This window comes from Notechis scutatus, chromosome 1 (assembly GCF_049901735.1).
Source record: "Notechis scutatus isolate UNSWTSFEM ecotype Mainland chromosome 1, rNotScu1.2, whole genome shotgun sequence".
NCBI lineage: Eukaryota > Metazoa > Chordata > Lepidosauria > Squamata > Elapidae > Notechis > Notechis scutatus.
The window spans coordinates 210,652,922-210,675,070 of record NC_142009.1 but is presented as its reverse complement, the minus strand read 5'-3'; the positions used below and the strand labels follow the sequence as shown (position 1 = coordinate 210,675,070).

Sequence of the window (22,149 nt, the reverse complement as noted above, 5' to 3'; positions counted from 1 at the left end):
ATACACTTCCTGTGGCCCAGGAAGTTCAAAGCCAGAGAGGGTATAAAACCCAGGGACTCTCAGCATCTCTTCCCTTTTCTTTGCCCAAGAGCTCCAAGGCATGTGATCCTGTCCACCATTAAACCATCTTTCCAAACAGCCTCCATGTTTTCCAGTGTCTTTTTCCCCACTTGGAACTGAACCCAGAAGGATATTTCTTCCAACAATATAATATGATTGTCCTATATATGTTTATGCTTTCCTTACAAATGTATAATGTTATAAATTATTTTCGAATGGTCAAAACAGGAAATTTAAACAAAGGCATTTCCTGCAGATATTTGTAAGACTCCCTTTCAAATTACTTTTACAATATAATCCTACATAGCAGTGATGGCTAACCTTTTCGTTCACATACACACTCCCTGCATCACCCCCCCCCCACCCCTACACATGCACGACCCCGTGACCCCCCCGCTGTGCCGCACCCCCCCTCCCCCCCCACAGCGCGCCCACGCCCCCCCCCCTGCGCATGCATGCACATTTCTTGCATGGGTCCCGTCCCCCATGCATGCGCGGCAGATACCCAACAATCAGCTGGCTAGCGGGAGGCGCGCGCACATGCGCAGTGGAACTGAGCTGGGACGACGGCTTGTGTGCCGGCAGAGATGGCTCTGCTTGCCACTTCCGGCATGCATGCTATAGATTCATCATCATAGGTTTACTCAAAAATAAATCTCATTAGTATCCTCTCCCAGAAAAATACACATTATTTTAGTTTTGCAATCAAACTCAACCAGATATATATTCTCTGAATGTTTTGAACTATAAATCCTACAGAAATTCTCCTGAAAAAATTGTATTTTATTTCTTTATCTAATTTTTAAAACTGCCCATCTACCTCATGGAGAAACTTGTGTGTTTGTGTGTGTGTGCGTGTGTGTGTGTGTGTGTATGTATATGTATATGTATGGCCACAGAATTATCAGAGAAGCCATAGAGATTTAAAAAAGACCTGAAAGCATGAATAGAAGAGATGATTCCACCAGACTGTCAATTATTTGGAAGCCTGCACTCACAAACAAAAAAATCTCCACACCACAAGCCAGGCAAACACCTGGGCACAAACAGATCCCCCCTGATACCTCCAGCTCAAACACACCCCAACCAGCTTCCTAATTATTAGCTTCCTAATAAATGATAGCCATCCATTTACTTGGAGCCAAGCTGCACTAAAAGCCTCCAATACAGGAACACAATGTTGCCAGCCAATCAAGACAAAAAACCCCACAAAACAGACAGAAGTTATTAGAAACACCAATCAAGCAGAACACAGCAAACTCCAAGACCAATAAACACAGACCAGGACTCCCAACCAATCAGGATGAAGAAAAAACCATTCTGGCACAGCAATAGGCAAGCCCCAAATTTAAAACTGAAACAACTGTAAAAGTCTGACTCATAGACGAACTCAATACAGAAGCCTGGTGATGGCAGATGAGATTCTGCCGAAACGTTGCTACAACTTTAAAAGCACAACTATAATGACGTGGGAAAATACCCGAATAAAGCTGAATACCATACATGTAAGTACCCGCGAAAACTTAACACACACACACACACATCAGGAGTGGGATTCAAAATTTTTAACAACTGGTTCTATGAGTGTGGCTCAGTTGGTGGACGTGGCTTGGTGGTCATGTGATCGGATGTACATGGCTTGGTGGCCAACTCAATATCACTCACATCAAGGCACGCATCTCCTCGCCTGGCCTCTCATGACTGTGGGGATGCTGCAGCAGTCGTAAGTGTGAAAAATGGTCATAAGTCACTTTTTTCAGTGCCATTGTAACTTTGAATGGTCACTCCACACAAAGTACCAGCAAAGGATGGAAAAATAACTCCAGAGAAGTTCCTGAGACAGGAAGTCTCGTCCTGCCAAGAATGTAATATGGGTTAACAGAGAGCAACACCAGAATGTTTCCTTCCTGCCTTCCTTACAGGGTTAGGCCAGTAATTTCTTCTAACAACCGGTTCTCTGAACTGCTTAGAATGTTAACAACCAGTTCTAGCGAACAGGTGCGAACTGGTAGAATCCCACCCCTGCCACACATCAATTAATATATGTATTTAAAAAACTTACTCAACACATTTTAATTTTAGAAAACTGCAAAGAATACACACACACACTCACACACATATACATACCACGGATATATAATTTAATTTTTGCTTGCACAACCACTTCTCCATGTAATGGAGGATATTTCTGAGACAAAAAAATTGCACTTTATGATGTTGTAATATCTTGGTAAATAAATTAAGGATTAGACTTAGATGTTTGATATCATATTTTATGACCTTTATTCCAAATAGCAATTTCAACCATACTTTGGGTAAAATATTGTTTCTTGAAATTAGTCTGAAGGGGGTGAATTACTATCTGAGTCATTTCTAAAATAATTTCTAATTTATTAGACTCTGATTGAAACATTAATACTTTTGATTGATAGAAACATATAAACTTTTAATATGTCACATGCTTTCTTGTAACTAATTTTTAAAAATCTCCATATTACGTAGGAGAAAAGTAGAATTGGAGGTAGTGTCCATTAGTAATCAAATCACTGACCTAAGGATAATAGGAATCAATACTGATAATTTACAGATTCAAAATGTATGTGTAACCAGATCAATTGGTCAATATAAATACATATTCTTGAACTTCCTATTTTAAAAATATCCACTTTACATTTTTTCTGATAATTTTTCTTGCGATTTTGTATCTTAGGTTCAAGTCTAGAGTTCCCCTACTGGATTATAGCTTTAGAATAAAAAAGATGATATATTGTTAAATTATAAGGAATTATCGTGTTAGTTGTGAATGTATTTATTTTAAGTACTTGTCCTAGTTCTGATCAATTTTTCTTGATCTAATTTCTCCTATTTTTCTGAAGTGTGCCCTTTGGCATATAACTGAAAGGTCAACATAGACTGACTGAGTTTTTAATTTATTTCTTTTCCTGTACTAAGATCCCAGCACATCCCTGAACTGCACGAGATAAGTAGAATCTTGGAGGGCATAGAAACCTCTTGGGAAAGGATCTTTTATATACTGTAAGCTACTGAGGCTGGAGACATAACAGTGACCATGCTGAGTAAGTTCACATCCATGCACCTTGGTTGGCTGGTTAGTATTCAGTACATTTTCATACTGATATTCTTTTCAAGCATCTATTTATTAATTACAACAATTTGTATGCCACTTCATCAAAGAATATAGTGGCTTATATTTCATATAAAAACATATACTAAACCATATACTCAAACTATAACTGAACAGAATACCAGCCACTTTGCCAAAGAGTTGCTTCTAGCCATAGGAAGGCCATTTGTCTCCAGAGTTGCATGAACCATCAAAATTTGTATGGATCACCACCAAAGGAAAAGTTTTTCCAGAGTGAGGGGGCTGGAATTTGCCACAGCCAATTCGCCCTGGCTGCCTCACCATGTTCAACTTGTCCCGGTCAACTTGCCCCAGCCAACTTGCTGCAGGACAACTTGCCACAGCTAACTCACCATAGGATAACTTGCGGTAGGATAATTCAATGCAGGATAACTCAAGAAAGGGACAAGTAAAATTGCAGCTTGCCCCAACCTCGAGGACTTCTAACTGGAGAAGTTTCAAACCTAAATCAAGACAAGACCCACAGCAATTCACTTCTCCCTTTCTTGAGTTATCAAGCATTGAATTGTCCTGTGGCAAGTCAGCCAGGGAGAGTCAGACCAGGATAAGATGACTGGGGAGAGTTGACTGGGGAAAGTTGGCACTGTGAGTTGTCCTAGACCCTAAGGGGCCTGCCTCTGGGTCCCTTCCCTTCAATAACTTGAGGTATAGGAGAATCAGGGGTGGGCTTCAAATAATTTAACAACTGTTTCTCTGCCCGGTTGCTGGGTGGATGAGGCCTAGTCACCACCAAGCAAAAATGGGCCATGTGGGGGCTGCGCTGTGCCCCCTGTGCCCTGTTTTCAACCTAGTAGCCTCCCTGTACCACCCTGGGAATGAAAACGGACCACAGAGGGGCTATTTTCACCCTAATCGGGCTCTGGAGGCTCTCTGGAGGCCAGAAATGGATCCGTTTCCAGCCTTCTGGAGTCTGGGAGGCCCGTTTTTTGCCCTCCCTGAACCTTCACATGGGCCCTGCACTTACCTGCGATCCAAAACAGGTATATGGGGACTATGTTGGGAAGGGAAGGGCACGGTGGGGGTGGGGCAGCCAGTCATTGGGACTACTGGTTCACTGAACCATATGTAAAATGAACACCCGGTTCGGCCGAACTGGCACAAACAGTCTGAAGCCCACCCTGGGGAGAATCCTCAGCACATCCTATCAGTCAGATGAGCAGGTTCTACTTAGAACAAACAGGCAGCAAGGATCTGGGTCATGAACACAGGTTGGGCCTACAAGCTAAGTGGCAACCAGTGCAGTTCACAGAGTCATAGTCTCATAGACTCTGAACAGTGCACAAATCCTCAGATTGAGCACCTGCTCTTTTAGGGGAAATGCTATCTATGTACAGCAGAAGTTGGAGTTAAGATGGAACCAGAGAAATTCTGGACAAGTGGCAATCTTATCTTGTTGAGATTCTTTCTAAGTCTGATCTTTTCTATCCAGTTCTTCACAGCTTCTAGACATTGGACCAAGTCTTGCATCATCTCTCCAGTTCTGGAGGTTATAGTGATAGAGACGGACGATATAGATAGGGTGGGCAAACTTTGGCTGGGGCCGTGACTTTAAATTGACGCGGCGGGTCCCAGATTTTGGGGCCCCCCCTCCTTCCCTCCCTCGGGCCCTCCCTCGGAGGCCTCGAGCGCAGTGCTACGTCGGCCGCCGTCCCAGCTCGGGAAGGGGCAAGGGAGCCGCGGTGGTTTGCCCGCCCGGGCTCGCTCAGCGCCCTGGTTTTGCCTTTTCCTTCCCAAGGCGGCTGGGCCGCGGGCTGCCCGTCACTCCTGAGCCCAGGACACCTGAGCGGAGCCCGCGAGCCTTGGCGCGGCACGGTCGCCTTTAGCAGCCTCCGCCCACCGGCTTCCTTCTGGCGGGTCGGGGCCAGGCGCGCCGTTAGGAAGCGAAAGTTGCTGGAAAGGGCCTCGGGTGCTGGGGCGGCTGTGCCCGGCGGACCCCGACCGAACGGGCACCAAGGCAGGGCAAAGCTCCTGTGCGCGGCCTAGCTTTGGGTGGCTCCAAGCATAGATAGTTTAAGCCTGGAAGCCCGGAAAAAAAGGGATCGGGGACTCATAGGAGATAGGTGATTCGAACTCCCAGCCAAGGCCTTTGATAGATCGCTCCGCATGCAGTTTTGGGGCCATAGCCCAGCGATTTTTTTCAGGGGCGGGCGGATTGGACAGATAGATAGATAGATAGATCAGGGGCGGGGCATTGGACAGACCAACCCGGGCCGGATGTGGCCGCGGGCGATGCCACTGATATAGATAGATAGATAGATAGATAGATAGATAGATAGATAGATAGATAGATAGATAGATAGACAGACCCTCATCTGAAACTAATAGATGAGACCTCCTAACAGTTTAATGAGAGTTTAATATTTAAATAATTAATTGAACCATTGGTATATGCACACAAAGATACTCCACCAAAGGAAAAGTTTCTAGTTGGGAAAGAACCTTGTATAGTAATATACCACGGAATATATGTACAAATCTATATAGAATTCTGGAGCTAATAAGGGTATGGGAGAGAACAGGAACCTAATCAGGATTAAATGTGATTGATTGACTGTCAGTCATTGTGCTTCAGTGTGACAAGCTGAACCAAAAGGTAGCTTCATTTCAGTCCAGTATGCTGACCAAATCCTGCAATATGACTTGTTCTGTATTTTACGCTGAAAATTGGGTTAACAGAGAATATCACGGTGACTAATTGCTGTAGTCAACGTGAAGGGATATGATCCAGTTTCTTCTCAAGGTTATCTGTCGCTTCAGGTTGTGGCCAAGCAGATAAAGCTGCTATCTGAGCGCCCTTGGCATTTTTTTTTTTTTATGCTTGTGTGTGGGGGGGGTTAGTGATGGCGGCGGCCAGCTGCACTGCATTGATAATCGCTGAACCTCGACCCATTTCCATGGGTTTCCAATTCCGCTTTCACCAACTTCTCCATTTTTTAATCGCCTCCAAGGCAAGAGAGTCGGATTCCGCACGGTTTTTCCCGCCGGCAATTTCGAAGGTTTGCCCGCTTCGCGCTTTTATCTCGTTTCCGTTTTTGTTTTGTTTTTTTTTCAAGGTAGGAAAGTCTGCAATGCAGGAGGGGCGCATCGCATCGGCGCCGCGTCTAGCATTTTAGGAAGAAAACAGACCCTGCCGCCGTGCAGCTTTTTTCTTTCTTTTTTTCTCCCCACCTCCCCTTCTCCCCGCAAATTGATTTCTTCAACGCTTGAGAAGCCCAAGCAGTTAGGAGCAAGTTATGTTTTGCATGCTGCCGTCCGGGCGAAATTGCACATGCTTCCTGCTCAGGCAAAGGTGTTTTACACCCGGCGATAAACGGCCTTAACTCTCTCCTGCCCCTCTCTGGGACTCTTTCCGACGGCACTCGGGAGAACCGAGGACGTGCTGCAGCTCTCAACCTTTTGGTTTTTTTCCCCTTCAGGCCGGTTACATGCCGGCCTGGGAGATTTCGCCCGCCAGCCTTTGCCGAGAGCGAGTCTTCCTAGGCCGGAGATAGACTCATTCTCGCGTTACGCTTAATAGAGTCGTTCGCTACCACCACCAACTCCCGCCCCCCTCCCCGCCCGTCTTTTGCAGGGTTTTCGGCATTGGTCGCTCCCGCTGACGGTGGGTAGTTTGCAGACGCTCCCTTAGTTCCGGCGAGGTTGTTTTGTTGGGGGTTTTCCGCCCCTACACTCCCGGGCTGGCAAGACGTTTCCCTGCTCGGCCCGGGGCTGCCTCGCGCCGCAGTCGGAAGAGAGAAGGGAACGCCGCGTCCGGCTGGCTTTCCGCTGCGGAGGCAGCTGCCTGAGCTCGGACCCTCAAAGCGCCGCTGCCGCCGCCGCTCCCGCGTTGCTCCATGTCCGGCCTCCCCGCTACTCCGGCGGGGAGGCCAACCCCCGGCCCCCGCTTAGCGAGAGAAAGAGAACGCAAGATGGACGAGGAAGGGGGGGGAAGGGAGGGTGGATAGGTGGGGAGTCCGCCTCGCCGCGGCGACGCCAGGAAAGCTGGTAAGAAGCTTTTGCTCCCCCACCCCCCGTCCGCCCTGTTTTCCGAAAAGGACCAAGCAGCATCCACGAGCTCCGGCAAGAAGAGAAGGAGGAGCCTTTCCCGCCGCCGCCGCCGGCGGAGCTCGCGCCGTGTGAGGGCCCCGCGGTCTACCCTGGTGTTGCTTGGCGCCTGTGGGGAGGGAGCTGCTGACTCCTCCCTTCTTCCCTCCCTCCCTCCCGGTTCTCGTGCCGCCGCTGCTGCCCCCCCCCCTCCGGTTGTGCGGTCTGCTGGCGTGCTGAGTCGGTCGGTCGCAATGGAAAACCCAGCAGTTTCCTTTTCCTCGCCCGCGTTGACGAGCGAGCGCCTCTCCCGTTGGAAAAGCCCTGGAATAGGTAGGTTTACTCCTTTCGCCCGCCCGCGTGCATGCCTGCATTTGCCTGCCGGGTGGGGAGCGGCGTTGTCTTCTTCCTTCTTTTCTTCCTTCTTTCTTTCTCCGTTTACCTCGCTTTTCTCGGAGAAGCGGGCAGACGACCCGCTTTGTCCCTTTTGGCTTTTTGCGGGACACTTTGGCAAAGTCGTCTCGCCCCTTGGTTTTTGGCGGGACCGCTGGAGGCGAGGCGCTGTGGCGGCTTCTCTCCTCGCTCGCCCGACCCTTTCGTCACCTGCTGCTTTTGGTCTTTCTCCTCCTTTGAGCAAAGAGAGGACCTCGGTGCCTGGGATAATTCATTCTATCGGATGGTGTGGTTGAGGCAAGGCTGAGGCGTTATTTTGTTTCCCTTTGCACAAAAAGTGTTTTCCTTTCCTCCTCCTTCCCTTGGCCATAGATACAGAGCAGGTTGCCACACCTGCTTCCTCCCCCTTCCCCTCATTTTTCTCGATTTTTTTTTTTTTTTTAAAGGTTGGCGGTGCTTCTTCCCCGCTTTGGAGAGGTGGCTGATTCTCCCTGCTAATAATCACTGTTTGCTGTCGGGTCTCCTTTGCTTGCCTTGTTTAAGACTTAAGAGGATACAGGATCCAAGGTCTTGCAGGTTGCGTCTCAGTTGTTGAATGGATCAGGAGGCGCCTCTGTGCCTATTGCTTGCAGACGGGCGACCTTTAGTGTCATGTTAGTGCTATTTTTCCTCCAGTCTGTATTGTTGCAGACAGCTGTTATTTATTCTTTCTGAAAGGAAAGGAGCTTTTCTCACCCCCTCCCTATCCTATTAGCAGTGACCCCCCCCACCCCCATTTTTAGAGGATAAAAGCACTCTTTTAAGGGGCTAGAAATGCTGAGGAATAGAAATGCTTGGGAGTAAAGAGAAGCAACAACAACAAAACCACTTGTTGGCCTTCCTTTTATATATACCCCATTTTTCTTTGGCCTTGTTCTGTGCTCCTTCACCAAGGTAGTTCAGGTCATACAGTATTTTCCCTCCTCGGAAATAATGGTAGGATATTGAGTTTGGGGGCTAAAGTATTAGCATTGAAAATGTGAGCAAAAATGTTATAACTGGTGTTCGTGCTTTGAGGACCTCTGTTGACTGATCAGTGTAGCCTCGTGGCTTATATTTTTTGTGGGGAGTAGCATATTAAGAAAATGCAGCAATACAGCAATGTTGACATGTCAATGTTGCATTTACATTTCATGATCTTTCAATCTTTATTATGGTCAGTACAGACCAGCAAATAAATGCATTAAAGGATAATAAAAAATAAAAATAAAAGACATAATATATTGGAGTTGGTTGTGGATTAACAGTGGTCAATTAAAGTTTGACTAATTTTACATACAGCACAGCAGAATTTCACCATATTCAAAGAAACTACTTCATACTGATCTGATAATAACAGTAGTTGCATATAAAAAAGATCAGTGTTTCCTGGATATTTTATCAGGTAAAGTGTTATAAATTAAATCCATGAGTCCATATACAAGATGCAGTATAGCAGGACGTGAACTATAGTTTCATGTTATTATTTAGCTTGTCAGGCATGATAATAATGTGGCTGGTATCATACCAAAGAGTTTTCATGATATAGTTAATATTTATGCTAAAAATACAGAGAATGGAATTTGAAATCTTTTGATTAAAATTCCCAGCCTGGTCTAGAAAGCTGCCATTTTTTGCATTATTAATACAAATAATACATTTGTACTGAATTGAAAAAAGAAGATCTAATCTGCAGAGAAATCAGATCTCATTTAGCAAAAATGGCAGTAAAACAAAGTAGGAAGGGCAAATGTACTTACAATAATCACCTATAATGATGCTATTATCGTGTGCAAAGATTGCCAAAGAAGGTTTATTGTGGTTGTGTAAGAAATGATCTACAGCAGGTGCCTGCGCTCTGAGTGAAGAGGAATTTGTCTATATAAACTATATATGTATATGTATATGTATATGTATATATATATATATATATATATATATATATATATATATATATATATATATATATATATATATATATATATATATATGTATATGTATAATATATATATATATATATGGTATTCATTAAGAAAACACTTTATATATATACATATATGTATGTATGTATGTGTATGTATGTATGTGTGTATATATATATATATATGGTGTTCGCTTGGTTCGGGTATTTTCCCACGTCATTGTAGTTCTTTTAAAGTTGTAGCAACGTTTCAGCAGAATCTCATCTGCCATCATCAGGCTTCTGTATTGTGTCCGTCTGTGAGTCAGACTTTTACAGTGGTTTCAGATTTGAATTTGGGGCAGCCTATTGCTGTGCCAGAATGGTTTTTCTTCATCCTGATTGGTTGGGAGTCTTGGTCTGTGTTTATTGGTCTCGGAGTTTGCTGTGTTCTGCTTGATTGGTGTCTCTAATATCTTCTGTCTGTTTTTGGCTCTTTTTGTATCTTGATTGGCTGGCAGCATTGTGTTGCTTTAATGGAGGTCTTTAGTGCAGCTTGGCTTCGGGTAAATGGACGGCTATCATTAGTTAGGAAGCTGGGTTTCATCTGGGTGCCTGGTTGGGATGTGTTTGAGCTGGAGGTATCAGGGGGATCTGTTTGTGCCCAGGTGTTTGCCTGGCTTGTGGTGTGGAGATTTTTTGTTTGTGAGTGCAGGCTTCCAAATGATTGACAGCCTGGTGGAATCATCTCTTCTATTCATGCTTTCTGGTCTTTTTTCAATCTCTATGGCTTCTCTGATGATTCTGTGATTAGGGTTTTCTATAGTGGCCAGGGTTTTGGTGCCATTGAAGTTGATGCTATGACCTGTGGCTTCCATGTGTTGGACTAGTGAGGAAGTGTGTTCCAGCTTTTTGACTGCATTTTGTGTTCATCCAGGCGGGTGCTTATTCTTCTATTGGTCTGTCCAATGTATGTGGCCGGGCATGATGCACAGGGGACTTCGTATATGCCTTGGTTTTCCAGGTCAATTTTATCTTTGGGGTTGCTAAGGATGGCTGCTATTTTTCTGTCTGTTTTGAAGGCAGTCCTGATGTGATGTCTGTGTAGTACCTTACTAATTTTGTCTGTAGTACCTCTTATGTAGGGCAGGACAGCTGTTCCATAGGTCTGTTCATCTTCAGGACTGCCTTCAAAACAGACAGAAAAATAGCAGCCATCCTTAGCAACCCCAAAGATAAAATTGACCTGGAAAACCAAGGCATATACGAAGTCCCCTGTGCATCATGCCCGCCACATACATTGGACAGACCAATAGAAGAATAAGCACCCGCCTGGATGAACACAAAAATGCAGTCAAAAAGCTGGAACACACTTCCTCACTAGTCCAACACATGGAAGCCACAGGTCATAGCATCAACTTCAATGGCACCAAACCCTGGCCACTATAGAAACCCTAATCACAGAATCATCAGAGAAGCCATAGAGATTGAAAAAAGACCAGAAAGCATGAATAGAAGAGATGATTCCACCAGGCTGTCAATCATTTGGAAGCCTGCACTCACAAACAAAAAAATCTCCACACCACAAGCCAGGCAAACACCTGGGCACAAACAGATCCCCCTGATACCTCCAGCTCAAACACATCCCAACCAGGCACCCAGATGAAACCCAGCTTCCTAACTAATGATAGCCGTCCATTTACCCAAGCCAAGCTGCACTAAAGACCTCCATTAAAGCAACACAATGCTGCCAGCCAATCAAGATACAAAAGAGCCAAAAACAGACAGAAGATATTAGAGACACCAATCAAGCAGAACACAGCAAACTCCGAGACCAATAAACACAGACCAAGACTCCCAACCAATCAGGATGAAGAAAAACCATTCTGGCACAGCAATAGGCTGCCCCAAATTCAAATCTGAAACCACTGTAAAAGTCTGACTCACAGACGGACACAATACAGAAGCCTGATGATGGCAGATGAGATTCTGCTGAAACGTTGCTACAACTTTAAAAGAACTACAATGACGTGGGAAAATACCCGAACCAAGCCGAACACCATACATGTAAGTACCGAAAACTTAAGAAAACATAATATATATATATATATATATATATATATATATATATATATATATATATGTATATATATATATATATATATATATATATATATATATATATATGTGTGTGTGTGTGTATGTGTGTATGTATGTATGTGTATGTATGTATATGTATATGTATGTGTGTGTTTTCTTAAGTTTTGGTACTTACATGTATGGTATTCAGCTTGTTTGGGTATTTTCCCACGTCATTGTAGTGCTTTTAGTTGTAGCAACATTTGGCAGAATCTCATCTGCCATCATCAGGCTTCTGTATTGTGTTCATGTCGAGAACACAATACAGAAGCCTGATGATGGCAGATGAGATTCTGCTACGTAAACTGCTACAACTTTAAAGGCACAACTACAATGATGTGGGAAAATACCTAACAAAGCTGAATACTATATATATATGTGTGTATGTATGTATGTATATATTTATATATGTATATATATTTCGAGAGAGTTTATTACATATATATGTGTAATAAAATTCTTGTATTTGGGGGAGTCATAAATTATAAGGCCTCATTACTAACTTGTCCTGGGCCACATTTGGCACATGGGCCTCAGGTTGAACATGTCTGAAAGGTTAAGTTGTACCACTGAAATCAGAAAGACATGTAAGTATTGATAACCCATTTTTACAGAAAAGTAATTTAAACTTCATCCCAAAGTTGTTCTGAAGTCATGTTTATAGCATAATCAAAAATGTTTAATGTTATTTTTTGTCAACATGTTACAGTTGGTATTACCAAAGTTATTTGATCAATTGTCCGTTTGGGAATGTATGATGTAGCTTATTGATTCAGGCTGGCCCTAGTCCTCAGAAACTGGCTGGGAATTATAGACCCAGCATATCTGAGATTTAAAAAAACTTTGAATATTCAATTTTCCACTGATATATGCAGGAGCTGTGATCGCCTATAAGAAGTATTAGCCCATACATATACTATGGTCCTGTTGAGGTTAAATAACAATAGTGCTTAATATGCAGGTATATATAGAAATGTGATGGATTTGTCTCTTAACATATTTTTAAAAGTAACAAATTTATAGAAAATTTATATTTTATAAGCACTCATTATCACACTTGCTTTAATAAGATTCATTTTACACTACAAGTAATCCTTGAATTATGACCACAGCTGAGCCAAAATTTCTGTTGCTAAGCAAGACACTTGTCCATTTTATGACCTTTCTTGCCACAGTGAAGTCAGTAACTGCAGTTGTTCAGTTAATAACACAGTTGCTAAGTGATTTTGATTTCCCGATTGACTTTGCTTATCCAAGATCAAAAATGGTTATTGTATAGCCCTGGGATACTACAATTCTCAAGTTGCCAAGTGGCCGATTTTGATCATTTGACTATAAGGATGCTGCAATGGTTGTAAATGAGAAATGCTTATCAGTCACTTATTTTGGTGTTGTTATAACTTTGAGCAGTCACTAAATGAACAGTTGTAAGTTGAGGACTACCTGTATCAACTTATTCTAACCCCATTTCTTTCTGTTAGGAGAGTCCACTGACTTCCTTCCCATTGCAGTGAGTAGGAGGAAAATTATGTACATCAGCACAAATTCTTTTTTTTTTTTTGAATCTCGTTAGTGTAGTTTTGTTTCTTTGAGTGGTGGCGGCTTTATAGATACTTGTATAGATATTTTTATGGAATTGCTCTTTTAACTTTATGAAGCTGCCCAGACATTGTTGATTTAAGAGGCAACTGGACCTTTTGTTTTTCCTTGAAGACTTTTCACTTCTCATCTAAGAAGTTTCTTCAGCTCTGACCTGGTCTGAGAAGTGAAAGGAAAAGGAAAAACAAAAAGTCCAGTTACCTTTTGAAAAAGCACTTTCAGGATTAGGGACCCCAGGTTGCTACAGAGCCAATCAAGTAATGGTTATGACTGTGCGGGAAGTCGGGGAGCTTATAGACTTGTAGATTTTAATTTTGTAAGCAGCATGGAATCACTGTGAGTTGGGCACCCATTTAAATTTGTTTAATAAATGAATACATTGATTACTGAGAGATTACAATATGTGAAGCATATTGACCTAGTAAATAAATATATAAGACTTTTGGTTTCAGGAGCAGTATTTTTAGAAGAAAATAATCCTTTAATCAATGTAGTTTTCATTAAATAAAATGTTAAACATCAGTAAGATAGGATCTAGAATATTTTAATAAGTATGATACTGGCTTCTATCCAGAAGCATGATCGCATATGTTGATATAGATTAGTAGTGAGATTTCATCTCCCATTTAATAGGTAATAAATATCTGTGCACTTTCCTTATGAGATCCATGCATATGTTGGAAGAAATAGCCCAGTGCAGTTCCAAGCCAGGAGAAAGACACTTGAGACAAAATGGAGTCTGGAGGCTGATTGGAAAGAGGGTCCATTTATTGATGAACAGAAGCACTTTTTTGTGGTTCTGGTGCAGCTGACCACATGGAATTGAGAGTGGGGGGGGGGTATTTATACCTTCTCTCCTTTTTTAGTATTTCCTAAAGTATTTCATTCTTCTGAGAGAGGGGTAGGTGCTAACTTTCTACACATAATTTGTTACTTAGGACAAACTGTACAGATCCAAAGGAGTATTTGGGAATTTGAAACCATTGGTCTTCTCTTCTGAAGTAGAAGAATAAAATCTCTTTAACTATGGAGAAAAGCTTTGTACATTTCTTCTCTGATTTTTCTTCCTACTTTGGGGAAGTTCAATAATTAACAAGCAGTGAGAAGCAGCCTTCCTTGCTGGTTAATTTCCAAGCATGCTGAGTCTATAGTTACAGCCTCCTTAAGCCTTGCTCTACTCTGGCTATGATTTACATAGACTTCATTTAAAACTTCCAGTAGAAGTACTTGATTTCATTTTGGTATGACTCTTACATTTGCTCGTCATAAACTTATTACATCAATTTTAAATAATGTAATTATAAATACAGTAATTTGATTGCTGTGAATCTTTAATGGTACACTAAGCAATAGAAACCATGGCTTGATGTATAATATGAATAGGATCAGACAAGATATTCTTAGTAATTGGCTCTTAAAAATACTATTGTTATTTGTCCTGCTGTGATTTTCCAGGGAAGCCTTCAGCTTTACATACAACTGGTTTATATAATAGACACTTCTGTATATTAGTAACATATTCAGCAATACTGAAACTTTCCATTTCTGTATTGCTTAGTAATTTGTGTGTATGAAATGTAACTACATAATTGACCAAATATACTTGGTAGCTAGACAGGGAAATTGGGTTGTGATAGCACAGTGATGAAGAATTAACAAATGATCAAGCCTTTACTTAATTTCCTCATTTGTTTCCTGAGAAGAGAGGCCATTAAAAATTGCTGTGAGGAAAAATAGCTTCACGGATTTTAGACTTCATTTTTTGCCCTTCCCGTTTTTGTCAAGTTTAATTTTTTTAAATATACAATTCAAGAAATCACTGCTCTTATCATGACTAATTTGAGGTGTGTGCAAACAGTAGGAAAATGTTGTATCTCCTCATGCAGTTAACAGTGATGGTAAATATACATTTGACATAGTTTCCTGTAATTTTCTCTGATTATCATAGATGGTTTGCCAGTTAAGGTAATTTCACTACCATATGTCAAGTAATAGGTAAGCAGAAAGGGAATATTCTTTTCTCTCTTTCAGTCATATCTCTGGCTTGTTATTATTAAATCTTGTCTAATTTCTTTTAACTTCTGCTTCCTATCTATAAAAAAGACCAATGTTTTGATAGCTTGCAAATAAATTTGCAGATTAATTCAATGACTATAGTTGGCCCATTAAAGAGTACATTAATTTAGAATTTTATGGTATTTTAGTAGCATGATATTTTGCTTGTATTTTGGAGAAATAAGCTGGTCAAAATGCTTATCTGTTGCTATATGGTAATGGTAGCCTTTTGTAATATAGACATTAGATTTCAAATTTCTGAATTCTCACCAATGTCCATGCTGACTGGGAGATTCTGGGACTTGAATTTCGATGTCAAGGTCTGGAAAAGCTCTGTTTTGATTAGACCCAGGTTCATCTTATTTGTCATTCAGCTGTTAATTATATAGGCCAGATATTTCCAAATTACAATATTTGGAACAGTCTGGATATTCCTTATTACTTTGAAGCCTATTTACTCAGAAAAAAAATCCCCCATAGAGATGTTATGCCACAGTATTGTTGAAAGAGAAATCGTTACTTATTTTACTCAGCCTATCTAAAATTAGCACTGTACATTGAGCTGTATAATATCTGAAGTAGCCTTTTGAAGATACTGTATTACAACACTGTTTCTACTGTCTAAGAATGGTACAGATTTCTGTATCTGGGGCATATGGTTTCCAAAATTAAAACAAGCAATATGTCATTATAGAGTCCAGACAGACTGAGAGCTGACATGGAATAAAGCTGGGTTTCTCTGAAGCTGACTGAGAAGGAAGAACAGATTTATCAATTCATTGCCTTTTATCCAGTGCTCTGTGTTTGTGTTGTATTTGTTTAATTAAATTTTATTTATTTGTTTATTCAATTTCTATGGCCGCCCAACTCAACCAAGTGACTCTGGGTGGCTTACAGTTCTAAAAATATAAAACTATGAAAACATTAAAATAAACCATCCACAAAATAAATACAAACAAGCAGCTGTGATAATCAATCAACTAATAGTAAAGCCAAGTAACTGGGCCTTTAACATGTTCCAAGTCTCAGGTCCCAATACATAGCCACGTTTGTAAAGCTTTACAAAAAGCCAACAGGGTTGGGGTATTCTAATCTCTGAGGGGAGAATATTCCACAAGGCAGGGGATACATGTAAATGTATAGTTATTATATTTTTTAACCTACAGAATTACTCTGGGGATGTCACAGTGTCATGAACCAGAGAAATTAGCACTGCTAATATGATGTCTATTTATATGCAGAACCTATAATACCCTCATAGTTAGAGTTAGAGTAAGTTTCACATTCTAAATTTGAAGCTAATTGTTAACTGGTTGTTTTTCTGTTACCTTTGTCCTCAGTTTGTGGCAAGTGTTTAGTTGACTTCATTATTGGCAACTCTAGGGAAAGACTAAAAAGTTGATATAAACTTCCTACCTACATGTTCAATAATATTTATTTTATTATTCTAAAGCAGTTTTCGTAAACTGGAAATCTCCAGATAACCTCATCTCTGATATTGACTGCCGGTTTTCCTAAAATATAAATGATAACAAAGAAAAACATGATCCCAATTCATTTAGTGGCATTCCTGTTGCTTTAACATGAAGAGAGTGTTAACTGACTAAGGTTTCATGCACAAATGCCAGTTATGGTGCCAAAAGAGACATGTTTTGGCATCTAAATTCCAGGTGGGTGTTTTGTCTTGGAGGATTCCCTTAAGAAATCAAAAACTGAAACAGCATTTAGGAATGGCAAAACAGTTGTCTCAATATGCATATGAGTCTACCATGGAACGTTTACAAATTTGTTTAGGCGTGTTCATTGGCAGGAGAATCAAATGACAATGAGCTGTTCTTTCGGTATACTCTCCTTCCTCAAGATTTGATTTTATCCTTGTGGCTGCTTGTAAATACATCAGCCATGGAATATTTGAACCTTCAGTAAGTAGTGTTTTTAGTGTATTTGTAGAATCTAAGTAAATTATACCTGCATATGTAATTATATTTTTTCTTGCTATAATTATCTTTGACATGAAAAACATTTGAAGGAGAAGCTGAAGGTAAATTGATAGGCTTACTATTCCCTTTGCAGAATTCCATACTTTTACAAAAAGTTGTGTAATATGTCCTCTTAAGTTTTTTTTTTCCTCCTGTGTAACTCTCTTAACATAAGTACCTATGAAGTGCATTGGCTAAGCCAGCTTCAAAAATTGTCATTCTGCTATTTGGAAACTTCATCTACTTGTTATTGTGATAGGCGGCTTGTTTTATGATACTATATAAAGTTTGGAAGGGCGAGGCTACTTCTCTCTGTGTACAAAGTTTTGTTTGACTCTTCTTCTGCTCCATATGAATTTGCAGGTAGACCTTGCTTAACAAAGATGATTGGGACCGGAATTTTCATTGTTAACCACAGTGCTCCTAAAGTGTGATGTCATTTGATTACACTGCTTAGCAATGGCGATCTGGCAGTCATTGTTAAGCAAGAATTGCTGGTTGTTAAGCAACAACCTCACATGACTGTGATTTGTTGCATCCTGCTGTTTTCCAACAAGCAAAATCAGTGGGGAAGCCGGTAGGAAGTCACAAGTCCCAGGCAGCTCACAACAGATGGTGTGAATGGTATAGAGACATCTGAGCAGCATCTGGGCAGGGGAGAGGTGTTGCTACACAGACAGGAGAGTGTTGACATGTGAGCATGGCCAGGTGGGTGCGCATGCACTATGGAATGCAAATAAAGGATAGGTCAGGCTGGCATCTCCTACAAAATATGAGATCCCTGTAGTAGTGGGGCTCAGGGCAACTTGCAACCTTCCCTGCAGGCTTACCCATTGACTTTGCTCATGGGAAGATAGCAGAGAAGGTTGCAAATGGTGATAATATGAATCCAGGACACTGCAATCCTTTTAACTGCAAGCTGATTGCCAAGCGTCTGAATTGCAGTCAGGTGTCTGCAGGGGTTCTATGATAGTTGAAACTTTGAGGGGCCAGTTTTAAGTACCACTCATTTAACACCATCACAATTTCAGATGGTTGCTGAATGAGTTTTTGTTAACCAAGGACTACCTGTACTGACAGTTTCTTGTCATTCATGTAAAATTCTCTCTGAAATTCTGATTGGTGTCATTTGAAATAGTCTCCCTTGGGTAGTACATTTATGTTGGATTATTGAAAAAGATGTTAACCAAGAAACCTTTAGGTTCCTCCATCTCTCAAGCTCTCTCTATGAATTTTAAAACCTGTTGCTTCTTTATCACCTTGTAATTTTTCTGCCAATATTTCTAATGCAGTGATGAATGTTAATAAGGGAGTGAATTGATATCCTTGCCTTGTTTCTCTACTAGTTTCATGCCCATTTGGATTTCATGTCATGGTGTCCTGATTTCTAGTCCGGTCTCATTTTTGAAAAATATTTGAGTGGTTCATTTACTTTTTGTTTGGTGCATGATGAAAGGAAACAAAACACAAAATACTAAGACTGCTGTCTCTTAATCATTTAAATCAGAATTAACAAGAAAGTTTGTCTTGTTCTTCAAAGAAGGTTGAAGAAAATTATAATTAAATGGATCACTTAAAATATGTTTGAGAAGACACGTTGCTTCTGTTATGAATAGCACATCTTAACAACTTTATAATTGTTAAACAGTTATTATATATTTTTGCTCAAAGAGGGGTTTTCTGATTGAGTAGAGAAAGTGGCTAGAGCAGTTTTCCATCTCAGTATTCTGTTGTTCTGTTGAGGCTGTGGTTGCAGTTCGTGTCCCTCAGGAATTTTTAACAATATCACTATGGTTATTATGCCCAAGACATTTTATATTTGCTTTGAATATAAACTAACAAGGAGGAAGTTGATTTAATAAAGTGAGGTTATTTAATTGTATTCTGCCAGGTGGTGTTCTCTGCTACTTTATCCACTTCTGCCTTAAATAAAACAACATTTGAATGGTGAGAACAGCAAAGTATACACATGCTTTAAATAAAACTATTTATGTGGTTCTGTTTTGAGAGGAGATGGGTGTAGAATCTGTTTCAGAAATTAGAGCCCAATAAATGTGCAGAAATTATCAGCTTTATTTAGTGAAAAGACAAATAGCTGCCCATTTTAAACACAATGGGCCTTGCACATAGTAATAAAAACAATAAATACTGTATATAAAACCATTACAGAAACCTCCGGTACTTTCCAACTTTTCTATACCCCAAACACAGGTGGGGGAAAGCCATCTCTTCAAGACTTTCCAGAAGGCTGGGAACTCCAAGGAAAGGTGTTCCAAATTAATTAACTGTAAATAATCAAGTAAACATGCTGTAGATATCTACATCGATTTGACCTAGGATTTTTTTCCTGACCAGAAAAGGGATAGTTACTTAGGTGTGGAAGAAAAACTAGAATATATCCATAATAGTATTTTCCACTTTGTGGAAAAACAACTTTTTTCTTTCTTTTCTGTTTCTGTAGTCATTTCTGAAAAGTCCTAGAGCTTTCAGTTATACTGAATTATAGTTATCAAACAGTCTTGTTTTTTCCCCCAGCATCTAATTCTTCTCCACAAATAGCATGAGATAGTTTGGTAATTATAAAAAATGTTATTTGGTTCTCTCAAATTCTAACCCATTGTTTTTGAAAGACTTATTGTTGAGAGCTACTGGCTTTAAAACAACATTGGAAGAACTAGTTAATCATGTTACATTCTTCTTAGATCATAAGTGTTAACAGGAGAGTGCTTGGGGGCATACCAGGTGTTCTGAGAGTTATACTTTACTTGCACTTGCCAATGAAATAAAAGATAGTAAGCATGGATCTTTGTCAACTTGAATACCAAATGTGATCTTTATTTTAATGAAATATTAAAAACATTAACAATGCTGGCACTTTGGCTGAATTTTAATTACTTTTTCTGGAGAAGATTGCCGAGCATAAACACATTCCTCATTCCTGTTAGAAAGTAGAACCTCAGATCTTAATACTGTATAAGTTAATATACAGAAATTAATGGAAATATATATATTTTTCTGTGTGCGTCCCTAACTGGGCTTTAAAAGTTCTTTTGGATGGGGTGCAAAGTATCTATTAGGGGAAAGTGATTCTAACTCTTCTATAAATTTAATTTAAGATTAAAACCAAAGTTTTCAGGATCCATTCCAGCTTTGAATGCTAGAAAAAGATTTCCAAAATATAAATGGAAGCACAGAACATCTAAATATAATCACTAGAATTTCTGAGTACAAGTAGCCTACACATACATGAAAAGAAGGCAGGCATAGAAAGTGGTTGAGGAGCATATTAGTAAATGAAGTGCAGCTGTATATATTGATTAAATGAAAGTGCCTGGGCTATTTCAACATTTTCAGTGACTTAACCCATAGCAGGTTTCACATAGCTAAGGCATAATTTCTGTTAATTTGACACACCTAAGTCAACCTCTCTCTCCTGGAACACAGCCGATACCAATTTTATTTTTATTAATTTCCAAAAGTGTATTCAGAATTCTAATTCCTAATTGAAGCTTTCCAGAATTGTATGTATCCATGTATTTAATATATCTCAACACACTTTTTTCCCTTGTAAGGCTACGACAGGTCAGGAATGGATTGCTCTTCTCCTAGCTGCTTGGATTGAGCCTGTCTAAAAGGTTGATTCACCTAGCTCTGCCCACTCTGGGTGGCTCCTCTCAGCTTTCGACTCAGTCCTCAGCCAGGACGGTTGCAATTCAATGCCTCTCCTGCCTTCAAATTCAAAAGGCAGGCTTCTATTTTGAAAATCTTCTCAAATTGAAAAAAATCAACAAAAAAAGCCTTGAAGCTCAATATAATGCAGCTTCAACTCTCAGCTGGTTATTGGAGCTGTGCTACAGCTGAGAGCTGTCCTGTCCCCCAGAGCAGCCAGCGAGGGCTGTGGGGCCGTTTTCAGGCCTCCGCGGTGAAGGGGAAGCCGCTGTATCCTAGCACTTTAGGAGCTGCGGGGCTAATTACGAGCCTCTGCGGTGAAGAGAAGAGCCGCTATTCGAGAGGTTAGGGTTTCAGCTGCCACTGATCCCCAGGGAGCAGCCAAAGGCCGGAGAACCTCCATCGGGGTTCGTTGGTGAAGCAGGAAGCCTCGTGGCCACAGGTGCCCATTTTGAACCACCTCATGGCCGCTGGTGGCCATTTTGGAAGTCTTCCAGGCCTGAGGTGGCCATTTTGAAGAGGCTAGGCCTGCTCCTCCACCACTCCAGCACCTGGCCAGCACTAGGCTAACAATCTCTCATCGTTGCTAGGCCTGAAGACAATGAAGGGTAGGCGCTGTTTAATTTATTTCATCCTGGTGGGGACCTATCCCTATCTCCGAGGTAGACCAGGGCTCCCAAGCTTCAGGCCAGGCCTAGTCTATATTCAATAGCCCTATTAGGCCCCAATGGATATGAGTCCCAGTATTAGGTGTTAAAACCTCCTATTGAAGTTGCATAGGGCTGAAGAAGAGTGGTTCTTGGAGGTTAGGGATAAGTAAGAAGATATCCCCTGTATTTTAAAAAACCCTTCGTGTGTTCTCCTCCTTGCACGGGACTGTTAGTCCAGAAGGCCTTCTGATTTCAAGATGGCAGATGCCCCTAGAGGCAACAGGGTCTCCAGAGCAGCAGGATCCCACAGGGCAGTTCCATCTGCTTCAAGCAGCAAAGGAAAGCAGCCAGCTAAGAAGACCTCTAAGGCGGAGGAGAAAGATGCTTCCAGGCGCCAGAGGTCCATAAAGAAGCATGTTGCAAGGTGCAAAAGGCCTCTGGGGCAAGATCTTCAGGGAAAAAAAATCTCCTGCTTCGCCTCACAGTTGACCTTCAGGA

At 41.1% G+C, this 22,149-nt stretch overlaps 1 protein-coding gene across 8 annotated transcripts in view; it reads left to right on the top strand.

Moving 5' to 3' along the window:
- The first annotated feature begins 6,136 nt into the window (after positions 1 to 6,136).
- Positions 6,137 to 22,149, top strand: part of MGAT5 (alpha-1,6-mannosylglycoprotein 6-beta-N-acetylglucosaminyltransferase) — a 140,848-nt gene continuing 124,835 nt past the window's right edge. For 4 of the 8 annotated variants that reach the window (XM_026665385.2, XM_026665381.2, XM_087950126.1 and 1 more), the window contains exon 1: positions 7,468 to 7,582. The gene's annotated coding sequence lies outside the window, so the exon portion shown is untranslated. Of the gene's footprint in view, positions 6,223 to 6,890; positions 7,211 to 7,467; positions 7,583 to 8,093; positions 8,210 to 14,039; positions 14,200 to 22,149 lie in introns of those variants that run through there. The other 4 variants (XM_087950122.1, XM_087950127.1, XM_087950125.1 and 1 more) reach the window with 4 other exon arrangements.